Source organism: Macaca mulatta, chromosome 1 (genome assembly GCF_049350105.2).
Source record: "Macaca mulatta isolate MMU2019108-1 chromosome 1, T2T-MMU8v2.0, whole genome shotgun sequence".
Classification (NCBI taxonomy): domain Eukaryota; kingdom Metazoa; phylum Chordata; class Mammalia; order Primates; family Cercopithecidae; genus Macaca; species Macaca mulatta.
This window is the reverse complement of record NC_133406.1, coordinates 152,438,530-152,446,258: the sequence shown is the minus strand read 5'-3', so window position 1 is coordinate 152,446,258 and position 7,729 is coordinate 152,438,530.

The following is a 7,729-nucleotide window of genomic DNA, read 5'->3' as shown; positions in this document are numbered from 1 at the left end:
ATAATTGGCAGCAACAGGATCGAGGAGAGGTAATTTATAATGAAATGCCCTGAGACCTCTGAAGTGGTGTGAATGGAAGAGGGGGTCCTTATGATGTGGCCTTTAAGCAAGCATTGTGTAGAAAAGGACTGTAAACTAGAAGACTATTGTAGGAGGCTGAAAACTAGGTTCCAGACTTGTCTTGCCCCATAATGAGAAGTGTCCTTAGACAAGGTGTTTGGCCTCTCTTCATGAGCCAAATGAGAGGATCATGGTAGGTGACGTAAAGATTCCTTCTTGTTCTAGATTCCATAATTCTACCAGAAGCAGTGCTCTCCCCTCCAAAACAGAAGATAAGCCAACATCTCACCCCGAATACAAATCTAAACAAAATCCAGAAAATCCAATGATGGATTCGAGATGGAAAAATTAGTTTTAGAAGAAAAAAAGGATGAACTTTGCTAATCCAATAATCCATACATTAATTCCATGAAAAACTAGCACAATACACTAGATTCCCCTGAGTTCATAATTGAGTTTCAGCAAGCAGATAAAGGCCATTAGAATGACTGAAAGCAAAGGCTGTTATTCTGTATTCAAGGTGTTCTCATTTCTCTTGAAAGTTCAAAATCAACAAATTAGATAAGCTTGGGCAGACTGCAACTCACTGGCAGTCAGCCCAAACCACCATTTGTCCCAGAAGTCCAAGAGTCAAGACATAATCATATGAAGTTGATGCCCACCAGATCCCTGGAGTTGTGACTCCATTAGTCTTTAGCTGACCCCAGCTATTAGTATTTACTATTTCCAAAGTCCATCTGTTTAATCCCATGGTTTCCAAATTGTGTGCTGAGGCACCATGGAATACTGCAGTAAATTCACAGAGCCCATGGATATTTTACATTTTTAAGGGTAGCACACAGCCACACTTCTCAAATATCCCATGAACTAATAGCAAGGTTGTTCTTGGTTTCAACATTAGGTCTTGCTACATTCCTTTCAATAGCATTGTACCTCTGCGAAGGTAGGCTTGATGATAAAAACCAAGTAACACAAAAAATTATTTGTGGAATAAGAAATGGAGGAAGCATTATCCAGTCTGATTCTAACGTTTCAGAAGTTGTGAGATACTGAATTGTTACGCACATCCCATTAATAAGTAATTGTGGCTATTTCAAAATAAAAATATGATTTTGCCTTTCAGCTTCTTTGTATTTTTTTTTCCAAATGTTATGCTAAGGAAATAAACACTAAGTTGTTTGGACCTTCCTATTTAATAAACAGAACAGTTAGATATTTCCCTTGGCCTGGGGTATTAAAAAAGTCACAGAGACACCAAGATTCATGAGAATGTTTGGGGACCACTCATTTAGTCTTGAGAGTGGTCCAAAACAGGATTGAAAACAAGCCATACATTCTAGGTTGTAGGACATACATTTGTTCTTGTATTATATAATAGGAGGAGGAGAACGAGGAGACAAGGAGGAGGGCAAGAAGGGATAAGAATAAGAGGAAGAAGGAGGAGGATGAGGAATAGCAGTACTGATAATAATTGTCATTAACTGAGCACTTACTAAGTGCCAGACTTTGTGCTAAGTACTTTATCTAACTTAATCTCTTTCAATCCCATGACTATTTATTTAGCTTGTATGCTATTATATGTATTGAAATCCTCTGCTTTGGTTAATAAACAGCTTTTACTCCAGTCCCTCAAAGACTCTTCCTCTCCTCTGGCAGTCTTCACTCTTTCCCAGGTACTCCCTGGACTAGCTCAAAATACAGCAACCAAAGCAGCCCAGAGGGACCTCCAGGATCCTGATGCAGCCCATGACTGGCACCCACTCTGACTGATCAGCGCCTGAGTCTTCCAACTGTTACATATTCAGCATTCACTTGTGTTGATTCCTCACAGCAACACTGTGAGGAAGGCACTTTTATCCCCAGATGTAGATGTCAATCTTGAATCCAGTTCTATTTGACTCCCAAGTCCATGTTCTTCACCCACATGTGTAGGTAAGTAGGTAATTAAGCTCAATCTATTTAGAATTGTCCCATGATTTCAATGCATGCCTCACCCAGTGGGCCTAGAGACCAGTGCCTGGAATCCCTCAGACCTGCAACTGATTTATGTTTTGATTTGAGGACCAATCTTAAACTTGAGGGGCTCTTTCCTCTGAAGTTTTTAATTAGCTAACATCAACTTTTTAACTTGTAAGCACACTATTATTCTATAGAATTTTAAAAATCCACCAAATTATTTATTCTGCAAGACCAAATGACAGTAGTTCAAATCCCGTAGCCTCTTTCTTTTCAACAGTCAATGGAATCATATTAGCAGCAGGCTTTGTCTTCAGTGGCTGCTCCCATAATCTGTCATATATTTATTACGTGTTGCTGGGGGAATGGCCTTTTCCTAACCCCATGGCACCCACTGTCTCAGGACACTTTCAATGTTACCAGAAGGAACCTGGTAAATTTGTTTTCTTTTTTACCTTCTGATTTCACATAAGATATAGCTTCTCCAGAAGACTTCATATCTACGGACAGCAAATCACATCTAGAATTGCCTCTTCTTGCAGAATGAGAACTGTATCCCCATCTCATTCAGATTGGTGGGACAAAGAGTTGTCAGCCTCAATTTCTATCTTAAATAAAGAGAAGAGGAAATCCCCTCCTCAACCATGAAGTTCTTTGTCTTTTAACTATAGGATAAGGTTTCCTCCTTCTCTGATTCTATAATTTCATCAGAATGGCCCATGAGTGCTCTTGTTGAGTAATCCCATGAGATCATTGCTATTATTATTATTATATTTTGAGACGGAGTCTCACTCTATCACCAGGTTGAAATACAGTAGTGTGATCTCGGCTCACTGCAACCTCCACCTCCTAGGTTCAAGCAATTCTGCCTCAGCCTCCCAAGCAGCTGCAACTACAGGCACACACCACCATGCCTGACATTTTTTTTTTTTTTTTTTTGTATGCTAGTGGAGACAGGGTTTCACCATATTGGCCAGGATGGTCTCCATCTCCTGACCTCCTGATCCACCTGCCATGGCCTCCCAAAGTGCTGGGATTACAGACGTGAGCCACTGCACCCAGTCATGAGATTATTAATGGAACAAAAGCAGCCATCACCTCTCATTCTCAGGGGAAGGTCTTCGCTGTTGCATTTGTACTTGTTCTTACCTGTCCTGAAACCACCCTTCCACGCTAATAACATGAATCAGGTTTATTCAGTAAAACTGAAGTGATTACAAAAATGATCACAGTATAACAGCATCTGGCTTGACTTTGTGTGAATAAGCTACTATCTGAAAATAAAATGCCCTTCACTTTTCCAGGCACTATTAAGTAAATTTCCTCTTTCAGTGCTCTAATCAGCAACCTAGAAAAACATATTCATCTCCTATGGGTAATGATTTGCTCCCACCGAATAGTTTAATTACTCCAGCTCACCAAAGGTTCAGGTCCACTGTAATTAGAATACCATAAACTTCAACTGGGTATAACAAGGACAGTCATTTTTGTCTTTACTCTGCCCTATTTTTACAAGTCTGGAAAGTAAGTTTTCAAAACTCTAAGAACCAGATATTCAGACAGAAGAAAACTGCTTAATGTAATCAGAAAAGCCTCCATGGAGATAATTGGAAGGCAGTTTTTTTGTTTGATATAAAATTTAGTGTCTAAAGCTAGGAATGAACTGATACCTTCATTTAGGTAAAGTACAACATAAGTACAAATTAGGATTATAATAAAATAAACATTCGGGGGGGCGGAGCAAGATGGCCGAAGGAACAGCTCCAGTCTCCAACTCCCAGCGCGAGCAACACAGAAGACCGTTGATTTCTGCATTTTCAACTGAGGTACTGGGTTCATCTCACTGGGGAGTGCCGGACGATCGGTGCTGGTCAGCTGCTGCAGCCCGACCAGCGAGAGCTGAAGCAGGGCAAGGCATTGCCTCACCTGGGAAGCGCAAGGGGGAAGGGAATCCCTTTTCCTAGCCAGGGGAACTGAGACACACAACACCTGGAAAATCGGGTAACTCCCACCCCAATACTGCACTTTAAGCAAACAGGCACACCAGGAGATCATATCCCACACCTGGCCGGGAGGGTCCCACACCCACGGAGCCTCCCTCATTGCTAGCACAGCAGTCTGTGATCTACCGGCAAGGCAGCAGCGAGGCTGGGGGAGGGGCGCCCGCCATTGCTGAGGCTTAAGTAGGTAAACAAGCTGCTGGGAAGCTCGAAGTGGGTGGAGCTCACAGCAGCTCAAGGAAACCTGCCTGTCTCTGTAGACTCCACCTCCTGGGACAGGGCAATAACAAACACAGCCGAAACCTCTGCAGACGCAAACGACTCTGTCTGACAGCTTTGAAGAGAGCAGTGGATCTCCCAACACGGAGGTTGAGATCTGAGAAGGGACAGACTCCCTGCTCAAGTGGGTCCCTGACCCCTGAGTAGCCTAACTGGGAGACATCCCCCACTAGGGGCAGTCTGACACCCCACACCTCACAGGGTGGAGTACACCCCTGAGAGGAAGTTTCCAAAGCAAGAATCAGACAGGTACACTCGCTGTTCAGAAATATTCTATCTTCTGCAGCCTCTGCTGCTGATACCCAGGCAAACAGGGTCTGCAGTGGACCTCAAGCAATCTCCAACAGACCTACAGCTGAGGGTCCTGACTGTTAGAAGGAAAACTATCAAACAGGAAGGACACCTACACCAAAACCCCATCAGTACATCACCATCATCAAAGACCAGAGGCAGATAAAACCACAAAGATGGGGAAAAAGCAGGGCAGAAAAGCTGGAAATTCAAAAAATAAGAGCGCATCTCCCCCGGCAAAGGAGCGCAGCTCATCACCAGCAACGGATCAAAGCTGGACGGAGAATGACTTTGAGGAGATGAGAGAAGAAGGCTTCAGTCCATCAAATTTCTCAGAGCTAAAGGAGGAATTACGTACCCAGCGCAAAGAAACTAAAAATCTTGAAAAAAAAGTGGAAGAATTGATGGCTAGAGTAATTAATGCAGAGAAGGTCATAAACGAAATGAAAGAGATGAAAACCATGACACGAGAAATACGTGACAAATGCACAAGCTTCAGTAACCGACTCGATCAACTGGAAGAAAGAGTATCAGCGATTGAGGATCAAATGAATGAAATGAAGCGAGAAGAGAAACCAAAAGAAAAAAGAAGAAAAAGAAATGAACAAAGCCTGCAAGAAGTATGGGATTATGTAAAAAGACCAAATCTACGTCTGATTGGGGTGCCTGAAAGTGAGGGGGAAAATGGAACCAAGTTGGAAAACACTCTGCAGGATATCATCCAGGAGAACTTCCCCAACCTAGTAGGGCAGGCCAACATTCAAATCCAGGAAATACAGAGAACGCCACAAAGATACTCCTCGAGAAGAGCAACTCCAAGACACATAATTGCCAGATTCACCAAAGTTGAAATGAAGGAAAAAATCTTAAGGGCAGCCAGAGAGAAAGGTCGGGTTACCCACAAAGGCAAGCCCATCAGACTAACAGCAGATCTCTCGGCAGAAACTCTCCAAGCCAGAAGAGAGTGGGGGCCAATATTCAACATTCTTAAAGAAAAGAATTTTCAACCCAGAATTTCATATCCAGCCAAACTAAGTTTCATAAGTGAAGGAGAAATAAAATCCTTTACAGATAAGCAAATGCTTAGAGATTTTGTCACCACTAGGCCTGCCTTACAAGAGACCCTGAAGGAAGCACTAAACATGGAAAGGAACAACCGGTACCAGCCATTGCAAAAACATGCCAAAATGTAAAGACCATGGAGGCTAGGAAGAAACTGCATCAACTAACGAGCAAAATAACCAGTTAATATCATAATGGCAGGATCAAGTTCACACATAACAATCTTAACCTTAAATGTAAATGGACTAAATGCTCCAATTAAAAGACACAGACTGGCAAACTGGATAAAGAGTCAAGACCCATCAGTCTGCTGTATTCAGGAGACCCATCTCACATGCAGAGACATACATAGGCTCAAAATAAAGGGATGGAGGAAGATTTACCAAGCAAATGGAGAACAAAAAAAAGCGGGGGTTGCAATACTAGTCTCTGATAAAACAGACTTTAAACCATCAAAGATCAAAAGAGACAAAGAAGGCCATTACATAATGGTAAAGGGATCAATTCAACAGGAAGAGCTAACTATCCTAAATATATATGCACCCAATACAGGAGCACCCAGATTCATCAAGCAAGTCCTTAGAGACTTACAAAGAGACTTAGACTCCCATACAATAATAATGGGAGACTTCAACACTCCACTGTCAACATTAGACAGATCAACGAGACAGAAAGTTAACAAGGATATCCAGGAATTGAACTCATCTCTGCAGCAAGCAGACCTAATAGACATCTATAGAACTCTCCACCCCAAATCAACAGAATATACATTCTTCTCAGCACCACATCGTACTTACTCCAAAATCGACCACATAATTGGAAGTAAAGCACTCCTCAGCAAATGTACAAGAACACAAATTATAACAAACTGTCTCTCAGATCACAGTGCAATCAAACTAGAACTCAGGACTAAGAAACTCAATCAAAACCACTCAACTACATGGAAACTGAACAACCTGCTCCTGAATGACTACTGGGTACATAACGAAATGAAGGCAGAAATAAAGATGTTCTTTGAAACCAATGAGAACAAAGATACAACATACCAGAATCTCTGGGACACATTTAAAGCAGTGTGTAGAGGGAAATTTATAGCACTAAATGCCCACAAGAGAAAGCAGGAAAGATCTAAAATTGACACTCTAACATCACAATTAAAAGAACTAGAGAAGCAAGAGCAAACACATTCGAAAGCTAGCAGAAGGCTAGAAATAACTAAGATCAGAGCAGAACTGAAGGAGATAGAGACACAAAAAACTCTCCAAAAAATCAATGAATCCAGGAGTTGGTTTTTTGAAAAGATCAACAAAATTGACAGACCACTAGCAAGACTAATAAAGAAGAAAAGAGAGAAGAATCAAATCGACGCAATTAAAAATGATAAAGGGGATATCACCACCGACCCCACAGAAATACAAACTACCATCAGAGAATACTATAAACACCTCTACGCAAATAAACTGGAAAATCTAGAAGAAATGGATAATTTCCTGGACACTTACACTCTTCCAAGACTAAACCAGGAAGAAGTTGAATCCCTGAATAGACCAATAGCAGGCTCTGAAATTGAGGCAATAATTAATAGCCTACCAACCAAAAAAAGTCCAGGACCAGATGGATTCACAGCTGAATTCTACCAGAGGTACAAGGAGGAGTTGGTACCATTCCTTCTGAAACTATTCCAATCAATAGAAAAAGAGGGAATCCTCCCTAACTCATTTTATGAGGCCAACATCATCCTGATACCAAAGCCTGGCAGAGACACAACAACAAAAGAGAATTTTAGACCAATATCCCTGATGAACATCGATGCAAAAATCCTCAATAAAATACTGGCAAACCGGATTCAGCAACACATCAAAAAGCTTATCCACCATGATCAAGTGGGCTTCATCCCTGGGATGCAAGGCTGGTTCAACATTCGCAAATCAATAAACATAATCCAGCATATAAACAGAACCAAAGACAAGAACCACATGATTATCTCAATAGATGCAGAAAAGGCTTTTGACAAAATTCAACAGCCCTTCATGCTAAAAACGCTCAATAAATTCGGTATTGATGGAACGTACCTCAAAATA